The sequence below is a fragment of the Tympanuchus pallidicinctus genome, unplaced genomic scaffold (genome assembly GCF_026119805.1).
Source record: "Tympanuchus pallidicinctus isolate F22 unplaced genomic scaffold, pur_lepc_1.0 scaffold29, whole genome shotgun sequence".
In the NCBI taxonomy this organism is placed as follows: domain Eukaryota; kingdom Metazoa; phylum Chordata; class Aves; order Galliformes; family Phasianidae; genus Tympanuchus; species Tympanuchus pallidicinctus.
Window position 1 is genome coordinate 1,694,933 of NW_026294746.1, and position 23,528 is coordinate 1,718,460.

Sequence of the window (23,528 nt, forward strand, 5' to 3'; positions counted from 1 at the left end):
AAGCGCTCCATTAACGAAGCTGATCCATGCAGGTTCATTACGTTAACGCAGCTCTTCCTTCTGAAGCTGCTAGCATTCACCAGATCACCAGTGTGGTTGGATTAAGTTAGCAAACCATGGTTGAATATTTGTGGTCACACCAAGTAAGTGAAGAAAGGTGGCTAAACTCAAGGGAAGTAGGGTGAATGGAGAAGAGGAGGAATAAAATCTGTGAACTTTTCAAATTTTCTTTGCAAGAGCAGCCACGCTTAATTTGTTCTCTGAAAAATGAGGCAAAATACCCTTCTTTTTATTGGCGAATCTCAGTGGTGACAACCAGATGTGTTGGAATTTACCAAGCAGCAACATCCACATGGAAATAAACACGGCAGTTTTGTCGGGATGTTTATCCCTGGTGCGTGAACATCACTGCCAACTACACTTGGATACTCCCAGCTGTTATCACCAGCATTCTGTGATGCAGGACTGGAAGGATGGAAACTTCCGAGCTGCCAGTCCGTTATCAAATGGCAATGGATCTTTCTTCAGATGTGAATTACCAGCCGTTTTACACCCAGCTACTCAGATTGCTGCACCAGGTAGACGAGGAGCGACAGCCGACGGCCCTCAGGCCAGTCAACACCCCTTGGTGACAGCCAGCCAACACGACACAGCCTGCCTCCTGTCTGAGCTGCTCTTCCCAGGCCCCTCTGCCTCCCCGGCACTCTGTGCTCGCTGCCTCAGCTTCCTCCCAGGGTCGGCGTGGCGAGCCCCAGGAATGGGGCCAATTCCATGGGGGAGCAGGTGGTGGCCAGGTGGAACTATGGGAAAGAGATGAAATTTCCTCTATTCTGGATGATCTGCTCTCTCTGCACTGAGATCATACTTATAAAACAGGTGCTGCTGCACCATATGTCTCGGAAAAAGTCACACTAAGCAAATTCTATCCTGTAACAGAAGAATCCCTTTTTCTTTAGGTATCAAAACCCTGAGCCTCTGGGTTGCTTACATACAGGTTGCCAGGAACATAATGTGCATCAATGAATCTTACAGTTGGGTTTACATAATGATATTTAGTCCATTACTCCCTTTCTGTATGAAAGATAAGAAGAGCTCAGACTGCAGCAGTATCATATTAACACAGCACTGAGAAATACACACATCTCTTCTGGTTCTGACTGCTTCTTTTTCATACCCTTCAAGACACTGAGCAGAAAAGCGATCCAAAAAAACTCTCATACATAATTATGTTAAACTTTATTAGGAAGCCATTAAAGAATTACAGGGGTTGTCAGAAAGGCCTAGCAGAAACACTTAAGTTATCTGCCTACTGTCCTCTCTTTCACCCCTACTCTTGGCCCTTCCTTTGGAGATGAGTATCTTGCACAAACAAAATTACCTTTGATTGCAACAGCTGAATTTCTCAAAGCAGTGAAAAGAAGCTTGCTGACTACAGGGAACAGGTTGCCACAGACATAAACATAGGATAGCAGACAAGAAAAACAAGTTTTAATTAAAGCTGCTTCTATATAATCAATTTTCCTTTTCGTATCAAGCAGTCCTAATACAAGTCTAAAGAGCCTGATACATCTGACACACAGCAATGTGTGAAAAGTGCCATCCTGAAAAGTGCTGAACACCTTCAAATCCAAGAGCCTGCACAGCACAGCTACAGGAGGAACAGAGCTTGTGACACCGCAGGATGGAACAGCAAGAACATTTCTGCCTGGCTTTCAAGGCTACAGATGAAAACACAAGGGCAGTAACACCGCTGCAGCACTCCCAGAGGCCCCAGCAAAGGCTCAAGGGATGCCTATGCTTTCTGTTGGTCACACCGTACAGCACTCATCCTCCCAAAAAAAGTTTGTATTTAGCCTTAATATTGATGGCAGAAGGCGTAGAAGCCAAGGTGGCTTGTTCCATGTCCCACAAGGATCAGATGCAACATGATGTGTTGCTCCTGTGTCCCTAACCCTGTTATCTCTATTGCCCAAATCACAGTGGCCAGAAGCAGTAACTAATTATTCTTAAACGGAATCTAAGGGCCTAACTTTTTACATCAAATGTTCTAAGTTTAATTTAAGTAATCTGAGAGAAGAATTTGGGGCTATTTTTAACCAATGCCTGTTGCTGCTTTTTATGTATATACACTAAGTGGACAGCCATTGCTAGTATCATTTTACATTATGTTGGTGCATAACTGGATAGATGGACTTCATATATATATGCACATGCACGTCAATACACTCTCTCGCCGTCAGTATCTCATGTACGTATTTTAACACGTATGCCAAAGAATAATCATATGCAGAAGGAGCCTAGGCATATCGCATATCATCCTTCCCCTGTTTTAAACAATTTCCTTTAAAGCCATCATCTACCTCAATCTTTAGAGACTTATAATTTGTCGTGGAATCAGAAGAGAGAAATTAATCCAGAGCATCATAAAAAAAGAGCAAGCACGAAGAAATGAAAGCTGCAATTCAAGGTCTGGGCAGTTTTGGTGGGGGGGCAGAAGCCAACGGGATCGAGCCTTTAATCCCAGAGGAGCAGCACTGCTCCCTTCCTAGCTCCCTCCCGACACCCCCAACCCTTTTTCCAAGTGCACACAGTGCCTGTAAAAATTCCTGCGTGCTATTTGCAGGCAAGGTCACTGTGAAAGGGCATGGCTGGCAGCCAGGGTGTTTTTCAGCCGAGCTGCAGGGAGGGGAGGGGAGGCTCAGGAACTCAATTAGAAGTTTCTCCAGTCTAGCCAGGAGGCTGGGAGCCCAGACTGCGGCTGTTCCGTCCTGCGCGCAGCCGCCCCGTCTGCCCGGCTCACCGCCGCGCCAGGGCTGACGCATTTCGCAGGCATCCTCAGAGCCGCAGCAGGGAGGCCCGGGAACGAGAGGCAGCTCGGCCTCCACGGCCTGGTAAATCCGCGTGTGGTTTTCCGGAATGACACACCGGCATGCGAGACACGCGTCACGTGGCCTTCAGTAGGCATCTGGGCTCCGTCCAGCGGCACTGACGGCGCCCCGGGTACCTGTGCAGATGCTACGCAAAAGCGACGCTCGGTGACGAGCCTGCCCAGAGATCTGTTAGTCGCGCACAGCTGCCAGCATGCTCTTGTCCGGCCAGCACAGCCGCTCCTTTGTCATTCAGCGACAAGCGGGGTCATCCCCATCAAGCAGCTCGGTAATTCTCTGAGCCTTGTTTGTCTCAGGGCAGAGGAGCACCGCGCAGGGCTCGGGGCACGCACGGCGCATTTGAAATACAGTAGAATGTCACCCAAGGGGAACCTTTGCCCTAAAATTGTCGCGCAATTTCCCTGGCTGGGACCGCGGCCAAGGCAAACCCATTCACCAGCACTGCATGACTTCCTCCTGTGCCTTCGGGACAGGCAACCCCCTGCCAGTGGTTTAAAGGCGCATTTGCATGGCAGAGGCTTTCAACTTCTGCATTTCTGCGTATTCAGGCGCGCATGTGCTCCACCCCAACCTTTACCTTGAGCTTCTGTGGGGTTCTGACCTGAATGTTCAGCCTATAGACCAGCAGCAAAGGCTGCTACGCTGGTAGTGAGGTTCCAGCACTGCGACCTGCTGCCACAGCACCTGAAAACAGAACATTAAAGCAGAGCCTTTGGATCCTACAGATGCAGGGCCTGCTGCTTTCCTAAAAGCCGTGGGCCCACCCTTCACACAGAAGGCTACTCACTTCCCATTACTGCCCATCCCTTCCTCTATGCTAGCTCTCTAGTTACATGTTCTAACTGGAATCAATCTGGCACATCACCTGGGGAATGGAACGGCACGCTTAATCACCACGGAGGGGTTCATATATAGACATTCTGAATGTGCATCCATATACAGACACACACATTCTCCTAAGCATTCATTTTGCCTGCTGAAATATGATGAGTTTCAACCTTCAGAACAATAGAGTAAATGAAACCCTGCACCAATAGGATTCTTGCCTGAAAAGAGAGCAGCAATTCGGGAATTATGCACGACGAATCCTCTGCTAACAGATGCACATAACAGGCCAGAAAATCCAGAAGCTCAAATTTGTTCTACACTGTAAGGCATTTTGCAGGCAGATTCTGATCTCAGCAAAGCTCCTATTGCTCCCCTGGAGCAAATGCATACCAGTGTACCTGAAATTACAATCCATTTTCTTAAGTTTTAAGGTCATGTCACCTTAGATTTTTTGATAAAGAAGGCTGAGTAGTGCTTGCCTGAGAATAAATGCAGCCAGTCCTCAGAGGTGCTGTTGCATGCCAAGTGGAGGAAGTGATTAAAAATTAATGCAAGCTAGGAGATACAGAAACCTGAAAGGGTGTGCCCATAAAACACACTTTCAATCTGTCTCATCAGCAAAAGAAAAAAGAAATCAGATTCTTATAATACCAGCCTTTTGGGAAGTGGTTGGGGCATGAACTCGGTGTGTACCAGTTCAGATGAAGGAACTCCCAGCAGCACACATTGGGTGGGTGCTGCCTGGGCAGGGATGGTGGTGGCAGCAGCACTGCTGCCATGTGCCTTCCTCAGGGCAGGCAGGGAGAGCTGTCCTTGCACTGTTTGCTTCTGGCTATTTTTTTTTTATTGCTGTTTGTTTAAAATACATCATTAGACAACCTTGAAAGAATACAGAATGTTTCTCAAGGCTGCAAGGCATAGAAACCATAATATGTGTGCAACAGGAAACAGCCAGACAGCGACAGCTTTCCAGGAAGTCGGGGCAGTTACACCGTTTTACCTGCAGACACCAACCCATGTTTAGGGTTCCTGGTCGGTGGGAAACTACACCTGAGGTACCACTAGGAGCACCTGACACAGCCCGATAAATGCAGGCTTATCCTCAGACTGGAAATGCAATAATCTTCCCCAGAGTAAGCAGTCCTGTTTGGAAATTTCATGGCTATTTGGGTTTTAGTAATTTAATTAGCAGATATGGTCTCTTGTTTGGTTTCCTGGAAACAGCAGGATTCAGTCTTATTCTCCTAGACAGACTGAACAGTTTACCCAGGAAAGGTTAATTTTTGGCATGGGGAAAAAGAACAAAAACAAAAAAAAAAAGAGGTAGAAGGAGGTATCCAGTTCATTGGATTAGCGGTAATATTCACAATTAAGCTTCTTGAGACTTCACAGAGAGCCTGGGCTGCTCTCCTTTCCCAGCCTCCTCACTTTCTCTACCCAATACTAAAAATCCCAGTCACTGCATTAACAAGCTCAGACTGCTTCTGTTCTTCCCAGTAAAGGGTCTTAACCTGTGACCTTTGCCATTTTCAAGCCCTCTTGACTCCTCCATGCACCATCATCTGCCCCGGGACTTCCATTTTTTATTGCTGCCTCTGCATTGCTGGTGGGATAATGGAAGCTGGGGATGAAGAACAACAAGGGGAGATGCTAAGATGCTCAGCGCACGGCTTTGCTTATGACAGAGATCCCAGGCTGTGGCAGGAATCCCTCACTGTTGGAACTGCCGCTGCAGGAAGGCCAGCAGTGGGACACGACCTGCACAGAGCTGCACCCCGGCACTGCTGTTATTAAAAATAAATTAATTGCTCCTGCAGCATCATCAGCAGGCCGCCCACAGAACCAGCAGGGCCAAACATGACAGGTTCTAACAAACATCCTTCGACCGCCAGGAGGGCATCCCCAGCACAGGCACAAAAACCCAAACAGAAGACAGCACTCGCAAGAGAGAGAAGAGAAAAATAATAACCAGAGGAACGGTTCCCCTTATCAGCAGAGGAATGGTCCCCTCACTGTTTCCCCTCCTTAGCACAGCGCACTCTACTTTTCTTAATTATTCCTGATGTTCATTGTAGGTTGCATCATTTTGGAACACCGATGGTATCATTTTTAAAACTCCAGTTGCCATGGCAGCACAGAATGTGGCTCTTAAATGTACTCTGCTTGCACATTCCTCTGACAAGAGGCTGCTTTTTTCTCTCTCTCTCTCTTTTTTTTTTTTTTTTTTAAGCAACTCTTCTGAGAAGCATGATATAATGACAAAAATCCTTGAGAATAAGCATATGAAGAAAATGGTGGCTTCAAAAAAAGATGGAGGGGGGTGGGCAGACACTGGGCTGAAAACAGAGCCAGAGGACACTTTTCTTTTGAAGGCAGAAGCTGGGCAGTGCATTTGGGATGGTCCCAGAAGGCTGTAAATCCAGGCATACCGAGCCGCTTCCTTAGTGGTCGCCTTTACAGCACTGTATTCAGCCTTTGTTTCCCTTTGTAAGGCCTTATGGCGATCTGACTGCTCAAACCCAACTTTAAACCTCGAGCAGCTCTCAGCAGCAGCAGGTGACACGGCGCAGGGTGCAGCGCAGCAGGCAGGAGCTCCTTACCTTGGCCGCTGCTGCCATGGGCTGCAGGCTGGGCAGCAACCAGGCCCTGGTAAAGCAGAACCCACTCGTCCGGTGCCCACGGAGCCTGGGGACATCACTTCCAGCATGACAGAGAAGTCTTCTCTGGAGCTTGGGACCCGTGGAAAGCAGGGATAGCCAGCCATCGACATCTGCTTGGCACCAGCAAGGACCTGGTACTAACAGAAGTGACCTATACCCAGGAGTTCTGCCATCACTGCCCTATAAAGGTGCTGCGTAACACTCCGGTATTTTTCTGGTCTTGTCTCCACTTCAAAGTCCTTTCATTCGGAATCTCGTAAGCAAGAGTTTTAGCTCAAATTAGCAATCCCTAATTGAAAAGGGATGGAGGAACAGAGTATTTTTAGCACCTCATTGGACTGTCCTTAAATACCAGTAGTGGGGTTTGAGGCTTAGTTTAAATAAGAATGCTGACTTGTAGGCAATTCTCCAACTTTATTCACTAAAATCAGGGGTTGCACCTCTTTCATAAGAACTGCTGCACTCCCTGCTTTCCAGAAGCCCTAAAAGAAGCAAGCTGGTGAAGCCTGCTTTTTGAAATACTTCTTCCCTTCTGGCTTTCACTAGCAGCAAGAGTGAAAATTTAAATTAAAATCAATTTCTCCAAATGTTCAGTGCAGTCTAGTTTTGGCACAAGCACTCAAGTCATTTTATCCTTCTCTAAGAAGCAGCCTATCAAAAAAGATAACCCTCTAAGTGCTTCACAGAAGCCTATAGCAGCATTATCTCCATTTTTGCAGATAGGTTAACACAGAGGCAAGGATTTTGAGTCCATCACTCAGCAACAGAGAGAAATAGAAGGCAATTGTTCTGACCTTCACGCTCGTGCCCAGTTCTTAATATCGCAACATACTCAGACCATAAGAAAATAAAAGATGTCCTAGGTCAGAAAATGAGCTGGAATGATGCAAAAAAGAAAGATAGTGTGTAAATGAGAATTAGAATGACATAGCAATCTCCTGATCTTAATAAGGTCATGAGATACTGTTCCATGCAGAACAACCATGTAACAGCCAGTTCTGCCTGTAACGCTGCTTTAGAAATGGTCAGGAAAAAAGTATGTGATTTTACACGCCTTCATTTCCGGGGGCAACAGAGAGGTTCAACCAAATTCTGATTTTCAACGTTTGCCCAGCCTTTACTTTCTTAAAAAGCTGGGTTCTCAGGCTGTCTCCTGTAGTCATCCCAAATTCACAAGGCGCTTTTGGAAATGAAAGAAAGTTACAGGACTTAAAATTAACGCAATCTCATTTCTTTTCCTGCAGATTTTCAAATAGCCAGTAATTCCACATTTCAAACACCCCAGGATGCAACCAGTGACCATTACATTTAATATAAGCTACGATCCAAGGAAACGTCTCACCTTATTTCTGCATTCCAATCCAGAATATTTTTTTCTGTTTTCTAAACTCTCGTCAAAGAAATACTTCTCATATAACAGACATGGAATACCATCAGTCTTGTTTGTTCATTTAAAGAATCCAAGTTTGAATCCAAGAAAACAAGACTTGCACAAACCTACACATTCCCGTGTTTTTCCACACAGGCAACTTCTTGAGAAGAAAACTTGGGAGGAGGCAACCACAACAGTCATGGCAAGGAAAGCGAGTTAACGTGCAAACTAAATAATAGGCCTCTGCTGATAAAATATCAAACACAGAGTCCCGACTGAGGCAGATTTTTCCATGCTGATGTTCAAATACTTCCGTCTGAACTCCGCTTTCATTCTGTGCCGCTCTTCCCCACATCCCTGCTTGTGCAGAGCAGGTTGCTCCCAGCTTGCTGCTGCCCAGCTGCATGGGATTGGTGTCCTGATATGTTGGGATGCTGCAGGCACCTGCCCTGCTTTCTTACCTGCTGCACGAGCACTGCGCTGTCTTTGCCAAACTGTTGCTGGCCAGAAGAAAACAAATTCCCCAATGCCACTCAGCACAAACATGATGTTAAAAAAATAAATGTTTGATTCTCTCCAGGCCACTTTTAACACAACTGCAGATCCAAATGTAACACTGTAAATGCTGAAATATACTGGAATGGAGGGAGGTGACAGAGTAAGGAGCGAATGTAAAAATTATATAAGAATCTCCTAAGTTTCATAAACCTGAGTTAAATACGCAGCCTCATATGAACACTTTTTGATTTATTTTTTTAAAACATTTCTGCTTTATGTGCTTCAAAGAGCAAGAATAAAACTGCACACCTTCTTTGCCATCTTCTCTGGTGTAACATCCTACTTTCTTTATTTGAGCAACTTTACCAGGAGGAGCAGTGTCCTGACTCAGACAGACAGCTGATGCTGCTTTTATTGGTGGAGATTAAGGCATAAACTGGATTGTGCCCTGAGTTCACAGTTCAGCCTTATCTATGGAATCCTTCCCCTCTTTACACATTCCAAGGGTTCTTGCAACTTCAAGTCACTCGAGCCTATAATGTTAACCCCTAAATACACTTTCACAAACTTGCTTATAGGAAAAGAAGGTTTGGAAATTGTTTGATGACATTTTAGAATGCACCGGTTTGTATGAACAGAATAATTTTCACTTCCTTCAAAACAATCTGCATGTCCTTTTCTGCCTATGCTATCTAATGCAAATCACTCTGCTTTCAGTTGCACACAGATACAGAGAAGGCACTTGTCATTGGATACAGCACGATGAAAAAAGCCAATAATCTTGTAACTAGTCATGCAGCCCACAGGGACCCCTCCCTGTGACCCTTCATTTTTCAAATTTCCTCTGAAAGTGCAGCTGGGAATCAGATCTGTCCCGTGTTCAAGCACTGACAGGCAGATCTGATGTGATCTGAATGTTGCAATATTATAATTTCACAGAACATAATGCAGTGTGCTTGCAATGGTATTTCTTCTATTTGCGAACTACTGTAGCCTGGCAGCCAAGCTGAGGGAAACGGGAGAGCATTTCGGTTGGTTCTACAGTGTAGATACCATTGCTTGGGAGGTTTTCCTTTCTCCACCCACCCCATGTGTCCATCAGTTTTCTTTGGTCCTACCAACCTTCTCCTGAGAGGGAACATCTATCTGTTATACCTGGCACAGCGGGGAAGACTTTCAGTTTCTCCAGTAATACAAATAATCCGTGAATAAAGTCATCCGCAAGGATTGAATGATATTGTGGAAGACTGTATGATGTACCAAAATACACAGAAGTGCTCTCAGCTTTTGACGTGGTTTTGGTTTGGCCAACCACAAACAGATATTTGCTTCCTCACTTCTGAAAACCGCTTCCAAAGATCTCTGGCTTTCTCAGAAGGTGAGATACCAGCAGGGCTCCACTGAGGTCATCCTGCCCTCAGCACACTCTGCACATGTCCAGCATTTTGTGACAAAAAGGGAACAGCTTGAAAGCAGCCAGGATGCCAAAGTCTGGCAGCAAACGCTGGTAAGGCAGCAGCTCATCTGGTTCTGAAGTCCAGCACCCCGGGTTCAGCCCAAGCCCATCCACCCCAGCCCTAAAGGAAAGGGAGACTTCAGGAGGGAAGTCAAGATCTGACAAGCTTTAAGTTGGTCCCATTTGCATTGGGGAAAGAAATAGATATGTTTTAAATATTTCTGACTTAGTGTCTTTATATGAGATATGAAATTCGAGCACACAGAAAACAAAGCTCCATCTGGTAGCGGTAAACCCCAGAAAAGCCCATATGACAAGCCCTGTGGTCTGAAGTCAACTGATGTGAGGCCACGTTCCTCCAGCAAACAGGTTACTGTGAAAAGCCAAAATACCACACTAGGACGCTACAGGGATGGGACGGTACATGCCTCTCCTCTCCTGGACACTGCTTTCAAACGGCATCTCAGCAAAAGCTTTTCAGTGCCATCTTCAAAGCACAACTTTATGAAAAAGGAAAGCCAACTTTTCTAATAAACGAGACTGAGGTTTCCCTATGAGAAGAGAGGGCAAAAATTACAACTGCAACTGCAGTGTAAGCCCTCTGCTTTTGTTAGAAAACAGAAGCAAAAATAATGCATTGCTGCTTGTCCCATTTTCGACCCCACTATTTCCCCTACACTCAGGCTGTTAATTCCAGGCAGCTGTGAAGTGTCTCAATTGCTTTGGGTTTTAAAGTTTTTGTCTTGTTTTAAAGTTAAGGTAAATACTCAGCATCCTTTAAAGAATAAAAATGTTTAAAAGGCTGATAGCCAGGGTTATTTATAGAACTTTCAAATGGGCTTGTAAGAAAGAGAAAGAATGACTACTTCTCCTAAAAAAAACATCCAAGAGCCATAAAGAAAGAGATAACACCCCTGACCTGTCTGATGCCCTGGCCAGGACTGATGGTGGTCATGAAATGGGACTCCTGAGAACTAAACTGGAGGCAATAAACACGCACACACAAAAGAGCTGTGACCTTTTGAGCCCTGCATCCATACAAAGTTACCAGACACCACAGCTCTGCAGGGAAGGGATACCTGGCCCCATGCAGCCGCTGTTCCCCACTCCTGGTTCTTGCAGTCTGGTAGGAGGTGCTGAGTTTCCAAACCGGGCCCGGACAGCCAGACTACAGGCTGCTATTTTCTTAATAAAATACATGTGATATAAACACCAGGTTGGACGCCAAGACAAACGCTAAAATGAACAGCCCACAAACAAGTCAATTAACAGGGGAAGATTCACACTTGACTGGATTACCCCAGAAGTTATCCAAGTAGAATGTGAGTGGACTATTTCAGCTATCTGACATGGGCTATCACATGCACTCCTCTCTGCCCTGCAGCACCATCCCATCGGCTGTGGCTGTGCCAGCAGAGCTCGTGAGCAAGCAGATGGTCCTGATGGTCCTGCAGCAATTGAGGAGGAACCGTTTCCTCCTGACCACTTTCACACTCACCCCCAACTGACAGGCACTAAATCCTGACAGAAATCACTCACGCCTGCTTCATCTGCCCACCTGCATAGCAGCTCCTAACTGCAAAACGTAGATGTGTCAGCCCATTTCCCACAGATCACCATTCTAGCCTTGCATTTTACAAGAAATTGCGTGCCCCATACTTCTACCGTGCTTTAATAAACGTTCAGACCAGCCTTTCATGCTCAGCATTTGATTGATAGCAATTAGTTGGCACTGACAGAGATATTGCTTGATGTGACAGACCAAGAAAACACAGCAATTTATGCCAAGAAAACGTGTTCAAAAAAAAAAAAGTGGTGTGTCTAAAGCTCTAACAGTGTTCTGCAGTAACACACAAAAAAGTAAATACAATGAGAAGATTCAGTATAAAAGAAGAGAAAGTAACGCCTCACTGCATTGGTGCAATTGGATGTAGTAACAAGATGGGTATTTCTTTAATTTATCACTGTATTAAGAATATCAGGGCAAAATTCAGTTTTATGCTAACTAGGCAACTTCATGGTGCTGTATTTTCACCGTCACACTTACGACCACTTCCTGCTAGGCCAAGTCATTCAAATTACGTGATTCTGTGTGCCAATAGTGGTGTTAAATAGCCAGCAGAAAAAGACAGTTCAATTGTCATGCGTGTCAGGAGCCTGGCATACACTCAGCTGGAGATATAAACTTCCTTTTTAAAGGAGAGCAATTAAACTGTGCGTGAGGAAAGGAACACTGACGTCATTCCTATACTGAAAAGCTGCACTAGTTTCAAACCAAACTCAGCTCAATGGACACATATTTTGCATTTAATTTTCAGATGTTTCTAACAGGCAGATGTAAACTAGACCATCTTTACCAGGTCTGCTTGCACACACACACCAAGCATGGCTGCACTGACTCAGGGGCAGGAGTTAAAATTCACCAGCTACATTACAAGCAATACAAGTCTTCCATGTGGACAAGGCACATGGTGGATCCCACATGTGCAGGATCTCAGGGCCTGCTTCTACCAACTGCTGAATGCTTCACGTGTACACAGAGCCCACTCTGAGCTTCAGTGTCAGCTGGGATGCTAACCAATACTATTTTCACCTCTTGGCCAAACAAACAACAACAAAACCAGAAACTTGATTTAAGGTAGACTTCACAGTTCCTGTTATCTCAAGCTGTTACACTTAATAGTACACAGTACACTTTCTTCCTTTTCTTTGCTCACACTCCTTATATCCCATAAAAGCATTAAAATTAGTGTGATGAAGTATTTCAACCATCATCCTAAAACACAGACTGCAGTGCAGCTTTTATGAGCACAATAAACAGGGAAAAATTTTTTAAAGAAAATACAGTAAAAAAGATAGCATTTTTTTTAAGGTAAAGGTACTGGAAGTTCCCTCACATATGGGAAAAAGGGGAAGAAACAAAGGGAGATGTTTTTCATATACCACATACAACTGGGGATTCGCTGCCACAAGATCCCGCAGATGCCAACGCTTCTAAAAGCTCCAAAAGCAGTCAGAGGAATTTGCATAAGAAAAATCCATTAAGATGTAGTAAGAAGGGTTGAGTTCTGGATCTGCATGCAGTACCCCAGAAAGATATGCTAGGAAGGTACTGGATGAAGGTACTGGATGTTTGCCTTCGTATTACACTGTACCTGGTGCACCTTCCTCAGCACTCAAGAAACAGTACACCAAATCAAACTCTGATCTCCTCTAACGAAACAGTTCTTGAGTAACCACTGCTGAAACAAGAAGAACACAGTTTTGCAATGCTATCTGAATCAAAGCACATTGCCACGCTCAGAGCAGGGCTGTGACGTTCTGGGATGCCACAGACAATCAGGGAGGTATTTTCCCTGACGGCATAACTGAGTAACAGCAGGGAGGGCAAGGTCATTTTTCTGAAGATGTGCCTGCAGTACTCAAGTGCTGCCCTCCAGACACTTCACATGCCATATTCCAGCGCTCTTCAACTAGAGATACTTTTGCCACGTGGTCAGCATGCAAGTCACACGTGCTTCTAAGCAAGCAGCAACATTGTGCAGGCCATGCACCACTCACCAACCATACGCTCTGGTGCCACAGGCACAGCACCTGAAGATCAAACTCATTCCCTGGGTGGGCACGCTTTCGTGTGCTAACACTGAAGGAAATATTAACACAAGGAAAGCCATCACAGATTGCCACTTTGAACCGAAAAGAACATTTGGTTTCTTCTGGCTAGGATGGACAGGAACTGCGTCAGTTTTCCTTCATCTGCAGGCAATCGCGTCTCTATTGTGAAACGAAGGAAATGGCACTGGAAGCAGATGGACTACCTGTAGCCCTTGTTATCAAAGTCCTTGCTTCTGTGTGTGACAGCCCTTTAAAACAAGCTAAATCGTGACAGTTTATGCCAGAGCAGGATGTAAACTTGCGCACATTTAGTAACAGCTCCTAGTTCCCTCACTGGTAATGCAGGGTGAGTAAAGAGAGTGCTTTGCATGAGGACAGGCAGAACTGCTGGACAGGAAAAACCCACTTGGCCACCCAAGAATGTTGTGACTGGCTGTCTGTGTGGATGAAGGTAGGTTTCTGTGGTTTTCCGGCAGACAGTTGTGAGTGACACAATGCTACGAAACCAGCCCTCCTTCTTCCCCTTCCTGTCTTGTGACCTTTGGTACCAGTTCTTAGGCTTTACTGTACAGAAGAATCTAGCTTTTAATTGGAAACACAAAATAACAGCCTTAACTCAAGGCAGTGTTATTTTCTGAAAAATGCTGTGGAGGTTTTCCTCGCCTACCAAAACATCTCTTGATTCTTGCAAACATTAACAGAAGTATAGTTTTGCCAATCACTGCTTCAACCTTCCTACCAGTATGTCTAGATGAACACACGTTGTGTGAAAGAAGTTTCACTTATATTCATTAACCATATTTCACCGAGCCAAACTTCTGTTAGAAGTTAGACCCCAAGTCCCCCTTTAAGGTTCAAATTCTGGAAAGCACTGCTGGTCAGGTCAGATCTGTATTCTAATGAGAAGCATGTTTAAAGCCCATTGTAAATCTGACTGATTTTAAGTCCCTCGGAGAATTCTCCAAAGCAACTTCTACTATTATGTCATGTAAATTGGGATTTTTAAGTATGCATTTCTAATCTTCCATGCATCATTAAGAAACCCTTCAGCCTTCAAAGATTCCCCACTACTGAGTTCGGAGTACAAACCCCCCCCTCCCCCAATGAGCACTGAGTTTAGGCAGCAATATTTTAATTTCCACATCACCCGGATCTGCTGCATTTAGGCAAAACTGTGCTTACAGTTCCAGCTTCCAGATCCAGCCTGTGACAGGCAAAGCTCTCAAGATGGCAGCAACAACTGGACATTCCAATGAGAAAAGCATGAGACAGACAAAGCTCAGATAGCGCCAAGCCATCCCCTAAGCACACTGCTTACCCTCGGCCCACGGAGCTCTAACAATGGGAGTGACGCTGTGCATAGATTTTATGGTATTTAGAGCTCCTCAGCAGGACACTACATTGAGCATAAACTGGTCGTTTTAATAAAAATCGCTTGGCAACCGGGGTTTTGTATAATACAAACATTTCTACATAAAAACCCAAGGTAGCTTTCTCCATGTGATTACAGCCGGGCCGCAGTAACGAAGACCAGATGTGCATTCTGCATTCCAGCACATTTGTTAATCTGGAGGCTCTGTGTTGTGAGGGGGGTTAGAACAGTTCACAGAATGATTCACTTTAACCAGGTCTGACTGCTTCAGAACAGCATTTATTCAAATGTTTCAGACATTTCTAAGTTTTTGTTGTTGTTACAATACCCTGCACCTCATTCTGCCTGCCCACTGATTGTGCCTCGGGCGTAGCAGCACACATTCACAGTTACTCATACTCCTCATTTTCATTATGAGAAGAAGAATCAGGCCCAATGGTCACGGCATTCTTTTGATGCACAAAGCGGATCTGTGATCCCTGCCACATCTGGCAAACGGGAAGTTCCAGCCTTAACACGAGGTGGGTGCAGCACTGGTGAGCAGCTGAGCAGGAGCTACAACCTCACACAGAACACAGGTCGGCAGAAGAGCAGCCTCACAGAGCTGTGCCAACTTTTCCTTTCCTACATTATACCTCACAGCTCCACCAGCTCTGCTGCATCACCTGCCCGTAATCCCACTTGTTTCTGTCAATGCTCCCCACACATTGCTCTATTGGCAATGCTTCTGTTCTTCTCAGACCAGCTCGCATGCTGCTCTGAACAGCAGTTCCTGAAATCTTCATCTGGTTGCTTTCCTCCAAGGTCTGGTACAGTGGCGTAACAACCTTTTATAAGCTACTAATTGTGTTCAGGAAAAAAGGTAACTGGACAGCCTGCACTTGCCAGTTCATTACCTGGGAGGCTGCCTGGCTGCTGCATCTCACTGCAGCATCTCGCACAGTTAAGCTGTGTTTAATTTCTCTGCTCCCCATCTGAGGCTGCGCTAGGCAGTCTACCTCATACAACAGATATCATGGGGTACCAACAGGGCCAGCACTGCCCAGGATCCCCATCGTGGTACGGCTCCCCATAATACCCACATCCCACCTTTTGGAAGGAAAAAACATGCAGGGGGAACAGCCTGAACTTTTGACCCCTACTACAGACACCCAACCAGAACAGAGAGCAGCCATAAAGGTGTCTGTGTTAGGGCCCCGAGCTCATGACAATCGTCTGCAGCTTGTTTCCTCACCATCCTCCTCCAAAAAACGTTGATGACTTGTTTTATGATTGCCAGATGGTGGGCTCACCGCCTGCGAACCTTCCTCCCACCCTGCTGACTGCCTGACCCCACATAAAACCAAGGGGCCGAGCCCTGCTCTGCCCGTCCCACTGCAGGAGGATGCTGAGCCCTTCCAACCTCAAAGCTGATCCCATTTGTATCACTGTGGTTTCAATTGTGCAAGGAATTCACGCCCAGCTTTAGAAGCAGGAGCAGGTTTGCTATTTGTAAGACTCGTACTGGACCGAAAGTATACAATCTCTTTAGCAGGCGGCCAGGAGAGCAGCTTCTCCCACTGCCCCAGGCCCTGTGCTCACAGTGAGGCAGGGATGATACCACACATCAGCTGCCATCTTGTTCTGCCCTAACTTTCTGGCTCCTTTTCCCCCAGCTCCTCTTTCTTGCTCAACTCACAAGCACACCACAACAACATCTGCTGCCATTTCAGAGCCACCGGCTGGGCTGGATGGATGCTCAGGAGGGGCATCCCTACACACCAGTTCATAAGAGGTTTTTTCATTCTCGCACCAGCCCATGGCAGTTTACTCCAAAAGCAGAGGAATTTGGCCTTACTCAGTTAGTTCATTCCCTTTTCCTTCCATTCTTCCCTCTGCCATCTTAACCGATAAAACCACAAAGTTCACAACCTCGCTGTCCGAGGATTCCCCTCAGATATGGTGTCCTCCCCCACATCAGCGATAAACAAGATTTACAGGGATGCTGACCACATAATCCTCTAATTTCCCCCCCAACATACCAACACGCCATAAAGTTTAGTGTGCCCCCCTTTCTGTTGTTGTTTACAATACAATCCTGTTTTAGCTTCTGTCTTGAATAGCTATCACGAAGGTCAGTTAGATCTAATTGCTCTGGGTGCCTCCTAATGACCGCAAATAGCGCCTTTTTAATGAGCAGGGAAGGAGGAGAAAGGAAGAAAACAAAAAGAATTCAGCCTTTCAAAACCAGAGAAAGCCACAACTCCGCTCTTCTCTCAATTACACACATCTTTAACTTCTGTGAACTTTACAAGGAAACGCTCAGGCAGGAGCTCAGAAGGCACCTTTATTTTTTCTATCTATATTTAATCAGGCTGGATTTCGCCCTCATGCGCTCAGCTGGACTGCAGTGCTTCCAGCTCTCCAGGGCAGCAGGGCCATAAAGCAGCGGTGCAGATTCACCCATGCTAGCAGTAAGCCAACAATTACACAGCCAAATGAGCACCCACGCTCGACTCAGGTAGAATTTCTTATCCACTTCTGTTCAGGCTCATCAGTTAAGCCTTAATTTTCTTGTCTGCTTTCATCCTGGCCTGCTATAATTCTCAACCAACACGCTGTCCCAGAAGACCTTGCAGTGCTCACTACTTCTATTTCCCTTGTGCCCTGATCTTACCCTGCTAAATAACAAGCCCAGATGGCAGCAGGCATCCTCAAGATAACACAGAATACATCGGAGTCTTTAACAAATAACAACAACAATAAATCTCTCCCCAAAAACTGACACACTGTGTTTGTATGCTTAAGACAGCTTCAAACATATTTCTGTATATTTTACAAAACAGAATTGAAACGGCCAATAACTCATGAATGAGTCCCAAAAATAAATCAGTTCAATGATCTGTGTAGTCCAATATTCAGTAATGACCACGACCAGAGAACATGAAGACAGCTTTCCCAATGGTTCCCTTGGGAATCCTGCTAATCTCTTCATCTGGAGGTGGACACTGTTCTGGAAAGGAAAATCTGTTGGCCTTAAAATTAGTCTTGAATTCTTTGGGAAATCCAGCTTTGTCTTTGTATTTCCCCCTTTCCTGCTTCCAGAGCATGGAAAGGTTTCTAATTCTGTTCCCACAACAGTTTTTTTAAATTCATTTCCATGACAAGGATTCATGATATTGACCATTCTGTGCTCTTACTACTTGTTATATAAGAATAGAAAAGGAAATTCCTATGATGTCTATTTTTTGTTCTTGTTTTTTCTGATTCTTGTTTTTACATGCAGGATTTTGTGGTTTTTTTTTCCCCTAGCATCTGGCCAGCAGAAGGGCTGAAACATCCCTCCTACTCCATGCATGTAACTGACATCCCAGCACTAAACAAAGAGCACATGAATTCTTCCAGTAGTGCCAAAAACTCAGATACCAGAAAATGCTTATAAAAATGAAGGAAGTTATTTACTGATTTAACATGCAATGTTAACATTCTGCTTATAAGTTAACACCAGGAGGGGGGGAAAAAAAAAAGATGAATGTCTTTTATTAATTAACAATGTGCTGGGAAACCTTCTGAGAGAGGGGCATGTGGAATGTGGATACCAAAAGGATCAATGTCTTAAAAAGAGGTCAGGAATTTACACGTGCATCCCTATTTTTTTCTTCAGCAAAGTAAAGGGACATCCAGAATCCAGTCCAAATTAGAAAAAACACTGCCCAGTCAAATTAGTTCCTTCTGCACTCGAGGAAAGGAATATGAAATTAAGGCTTCCTGAACAGCAAGACACACTAAGCTGATTTACACTCCATTCTTGCTAAAACTAAGAGGTTCAGTTTCTCCTTTGACGTCTTCTCTATAAGCACCATTCATTAAGTTCTAGTTTGCAAAGAACATGTATGTTGAAAGCCTTCATAACATGCAATGCCATTTACTCTTCCCATGCAAAGCTGAAATAAAATTTGAGGGAGGAACCAGAGTTAAACAGAGCCTCCATACAATAAATACTGTATATGGGAAAGAACATTGTGATCTGTCAATCTAGTGCTATTTAATTGTCCCCTGTAATTTATGTTTCCAAGTAACTCTGCTTTGAATGCAGCTCAGAGCTATTTTGATAGCCATCCAAACTTTTATATTTCTTCTCCTGCACTGAGGTTTGGCTTCTGGGTTTTCTACTTCTATAAAGAGATTCCATGCTACCAAACAAGACCCTGCTTCATCTTTTTGTGTAAGTCTTCCCTACATCTCACCAGGCCAAGTGTGGCACATGGATTTTCTTTAAGGTCTATTTTTCTTCTGCTACTGACTCGAGCAGCTCCTGATCCAGCTGCCTGCTGCAGTGCTGGGGGAAGGAGGAATTCCTAGTGCTGCATTTGCTCTCTCACCTGTCAAGACAGTACAGCATTTCCAAAGTCCATATGCAGCCACTCAAACGAGTAAAAGAAAAACAAACAAACAAACCACCACCAAAGCAGTACACAAATCAGGCACTTACTGAGAAAATGAAGGCAGGCTCAGAGGCAGCACATCAAAGGTGCCACAGAGGGGAAAGAAACGACTGCTTCAAGCAAAAGCAGAGCTGTACACTGCTTAAGATAAACGAGTCACACATGAAGCCTTCAGAATTTTTTAGGTTCACAAAATTCTGGAGAAATGCTATCTGCTTAATAGCTTACTGGCTACAGCTGCATGCCAGTCCTGGCAAAGCACCCTAAGGAGCACCCTAAGGAACAAAGCTGGTCTTAAGGTGAGTCGCTCCTAACTATGGTCTAGGTGTTCCTGACTTACATGAACAGTGTGAGCTGCTCAAAAAAAAAACACAAACAACTTAGAACTCCAGTTGACTTCATGTGTCAATCTATATGGCAAGGAACCATAATAGAGCTTGCAGGGTAGAGTTCTGATGCTGTTCACATGTAACATAAAATTACATATGCTTCTGACCAGTCCCAACTGCCTTCTAAGGAAGGGCAATGACTTACTTTGTGGCCCATTAAGGGAAAAACCTACATCCCAACAGACAGGAGATCTCAGATACAAAGCTTCCTTTATATGCTTGTTAACTGGGATCGCCAAAGCAAAATGGCATAACATCTATTTTTACACCTGGGAAACGACTGAGAGGAAGAAGAGAAGAAGCAAAGCTGAGAGAGAAGCTGCATCTGGTTGTGCACTACAGAAAACACCTCTTAAAAACATGTTTCTTCTCACAATTTTTAATAACATGTATATATATATAATCTAAATAATGCAAACAGTATGCATTATCTCAGGTTCTCTTATCTTAGCGGATCTCTGAAGCATCTGTGTATTTCATTTTCTACTAAAATTGTAATTTTAGAAGAATCCGTAGAAATTTAGCACACAGAAATAAAGATGTAATCTTCATTATTTATACACAGTTATAAAAATATGCCAGCACTGACATATAAAGGAGAGTTGAGAGCTACGCTGTCTCCAGCACAGAATTGCCCCAGAAGCACTGGAAATACAGTTGAAGAGAAAATCTTTTTGTCACAGGTCTGGTTTGGGCTCTTTCTCAAATCTTCCTTAGGTTTCTCATCCTCTTTCTAACCCCAGAGACAGTAGAGCTGACTGCCAGCTCCATGCAGGCAGGGTCATACCCTGTGATATCCCATCAAACCATGTACTCTTTCTAGCAACTATCACTTTCATTGTGGCTCATCTTGGGTGTTCCACACAAGACCCCACAGTGTCACAGTATCACCAGGATGCTTGCTTTCATCACATTTGGTTCAGTTTCCAGATACACGAAGAACACATAAAAACACTAACAATTGCCTGATAGGGAAACACGAGTGAAGTGGCCGTTAAATAACTTCAGCAGCATGCAGGAAACATTTCCTATGACGATGATTTAGAGTGATTTTGGGAAGCTCTGTTTGGATGTTCTCCTGGAAGTATTCCAAAGCTGAAAACCCCGAAACTGAAAGGGACAGGAGAGGCAGGAAGAGAGAATATCTGTCCTTAACTAGCACTGTACTGACCAAAGCTACCAAAAACAAAGTACTAGCAGCGTCTAAGGAGGGAGCTGAGCTGCAGACCAGCTCCCAGCACTACCCTCAGCTGATTTAAGGCTGCACCAGGTCACTGGAAGCTGGCAGATCAACGTCCTCATCGACTCACCATTCCCTCTGGGCACTCGCCCTGCAGTTTGCTGCCTCAAAACAGAGGCTGGTGGTCATGACACCCAGCTTTTATTTGCAAGTCTGGAGCCACAATAGAGAGGTCAGAACTCGAGGCAAGAGGCGAGGACTCCTTGCTCCAGGCTGTGTGCCAGGGGAAGAGCTGAGCGTGCCCCCAGAGTACAGCACAGCCTGGGTGCTGGGGTTCTTACTGAAGGTCCCCAGATAACATCTTGCGTGGCCAAAGACAAGCCACCAGGTCGTTCCCTATCTCAGTTTACTCCTCTCTGACACAGATAAAATAAAAGTCTTTGTCACAGGGTCACACAATGGCTGTTTAACATATGTAAATGATTCCAATAGGCTCGGGCAAGCTACGAAGGAAAGGCAGAGCACTGCTGGTGGTACTGTTGGAGCCGCAGTGCTGACAGCGTGTGATGTCACTGGGGCAGCAAATCTAAATGCTGAGCACACAGAAGTCTCTTTAAATGCAAAAGCAAAGCACTGTGAAAGGATTGTATTCCTAATCAGCCTCCTGTCAAGCCCTGGCTTCCATTTGCCCTTAAATCCCAGCGCGGCAGCATGATGTGTGTGCGTGAAAGTGCCTGCGTGCCTGGCCTCTTCTTTTGAAAAAAGAATCTAACAAATCCTTCCAGACAGCGTTTGAGAGGAGAGGAGGCACCACCAGATCAAAACAGCCGCCTGAAGTGACCCCTGTTCTGCCTCAGAGACAGTTGCATAAGCTTTGTGCGGGAGTGGGAGCTGGCAGGAATGCAGCATGACAGAACGGGAAGCTGAGGCCAGCAGGTTGGGTTCAGCTGCTCACAGGCAGGTACTTCTGCAGCCCGGCCCCTGGAACAGCAGCACTGCCAGCCACCCTCCCTACACACAGAGGTGCCACCACAAGCATCAGCTCCAGATAAATGCTGCAGAAAGATGAAGCAGCACCTTCTGATCACATCTGTGTAAAAATGGAACGTGCTGGACTAAGAGTTGCTGAGACTTTGGTTTGCTCTCTGGGTACCTCACAGTCCTAATGGAATGTGGCAAAGGGCATTCTGAAGACCTAAGTGCTCTTTATCCTACAGCCACCCAAAATAGCATCTTGTGATGTACTTGTGAAATTCTGAAGAAGCCACACAAAAGCCTGGAAGCCACGGGCTGTGGAAAATGGAGCACAGCAATGCAACTTATGATCACACAGACCATGGGAACACACACAGGAGAAGAAAGGAGACATTCATTCTCTAGATGAGTAGTGAATGAGTCTGGGAACTTCATGTTTAGGAGAGCTCTAAAAGAGGGACTTTTAAAGGAAGGGCATGGGCTTTCCCAGCCCTGACCAGCCACCAGTAAATGGCTGTCTGTTTTTTTCACTGCTACTGACATCACACTGCTTGAGAGCCTTAAACATCCATCAGTATCTGACTTGAATTGCAAGCTGCTCCCAGAAGATACGAGGGCACAGATGAAAGACTGTTGAAGACTTCTGAAAGCTTTGGTCAAGGATCTACGCTGTAATTTAATTAACAGTTCAGCATCCAACACGCGACTACAGCCAACTCTGATACTTTAAGTCTTCACTTCCTTGGAGAACCATCTATAAACATTCCAGAAGAGAGACCTCCTCTTCCTTACAGATCCTTCCCAGACAAGGTCACTGTGCTTTCTCTCCTCATTCTCCTTACAATAAAAGGTTTTCCCTTCCTTACAGGAAGTTTTCTTTCCCTGAGGATGTTCCTAGGAAGAACGAGTGCCGCTGCACCACTGCCCACCTGAATTAGCATCTAATGCTCCCAAAACACAATGCAGGAGATCACAGCACTTCTGGAAATGTTGCACAACTTACTGCTGAATCCAGAATGCTTACAGGAACAGGCCAAAAAGTATTTCAGTCTTTTCAAGTAGGTTTCACTTGAACCTGCTGACCACTCCTTTTGAAGAGGAAAGAGCAAAATATGGCAATAAAAGAGTGGGAGGAGAAAAAGTTCTGCAAAAGCAGAACTAGCTCTTTGAATGTGCATTCAGGTAGTTCTGCTTTTGCTTGCTCAAATGGAAAACTAATAGAAAAACAGACACAAACAATACGAACAACTTCTGTGACATTTCTCAAATGGGCTTTTTTTCCCCCTCCCTCCTTCTCACCCATTTTCATTTCAGTGCTCCTGACAGCACCACTACTCAGCTACAGAAATCACGATACATACACTCCCTGTTTCTCACAGGGCTACAGAGGCTCACTGGTATGAGTTTACAATTGCCAGAGATTAAATGGAAGTTACAGCTTTTTTCTTCAAAGGTTCTATGTCATATTACTTTTCTCATATCAAATTTTGCTTTGCCAAAAGATATCTAAAATTTCAACCGTATCAACATGCAGAAATAGGAGTTGGAAGCTTTGTTTCACTTACCACCTTATTTGAACTGATGATGCATTACATCACTACAGCCATTCCACAAAACAAAGCAATTCCATAAAAAGAAGCCAAAAAACTTGATACACCTTGCTCTGTAATCAGCTCTTCATAAGCATGCTCATTCACATCAGCAGAAATAAAAGACAACAGAGGACAAAATGTGGGCAATCACTGCTAAAGCCTAAGAATTTGAAAAAAGTTATTTGCACCTCTGAATATTGGTAATTTTGAAATGCCTGAGTTTGGCACTTCCAGAAATCCAGGCCAATGTAAGGCATGTCCAGCCATACACACAAACTC

At 44.9% G+C, this 23,528-nt stretch overlaps 1 protein-coding gene across 4 annotated transcripts in view; it reads right to left on the reverse strand.

The window, feature by feature from the left end:
• The window catches only part of SKI (SKI proto-oncogene), a 97,127-nt gene that overhangs the window by 48,081 nt on the left and 25,518 nt on the right, over positions 1–23,528 (reverse strand). The gene's annotated exons all lie outside the window — the stretch shown is intronic.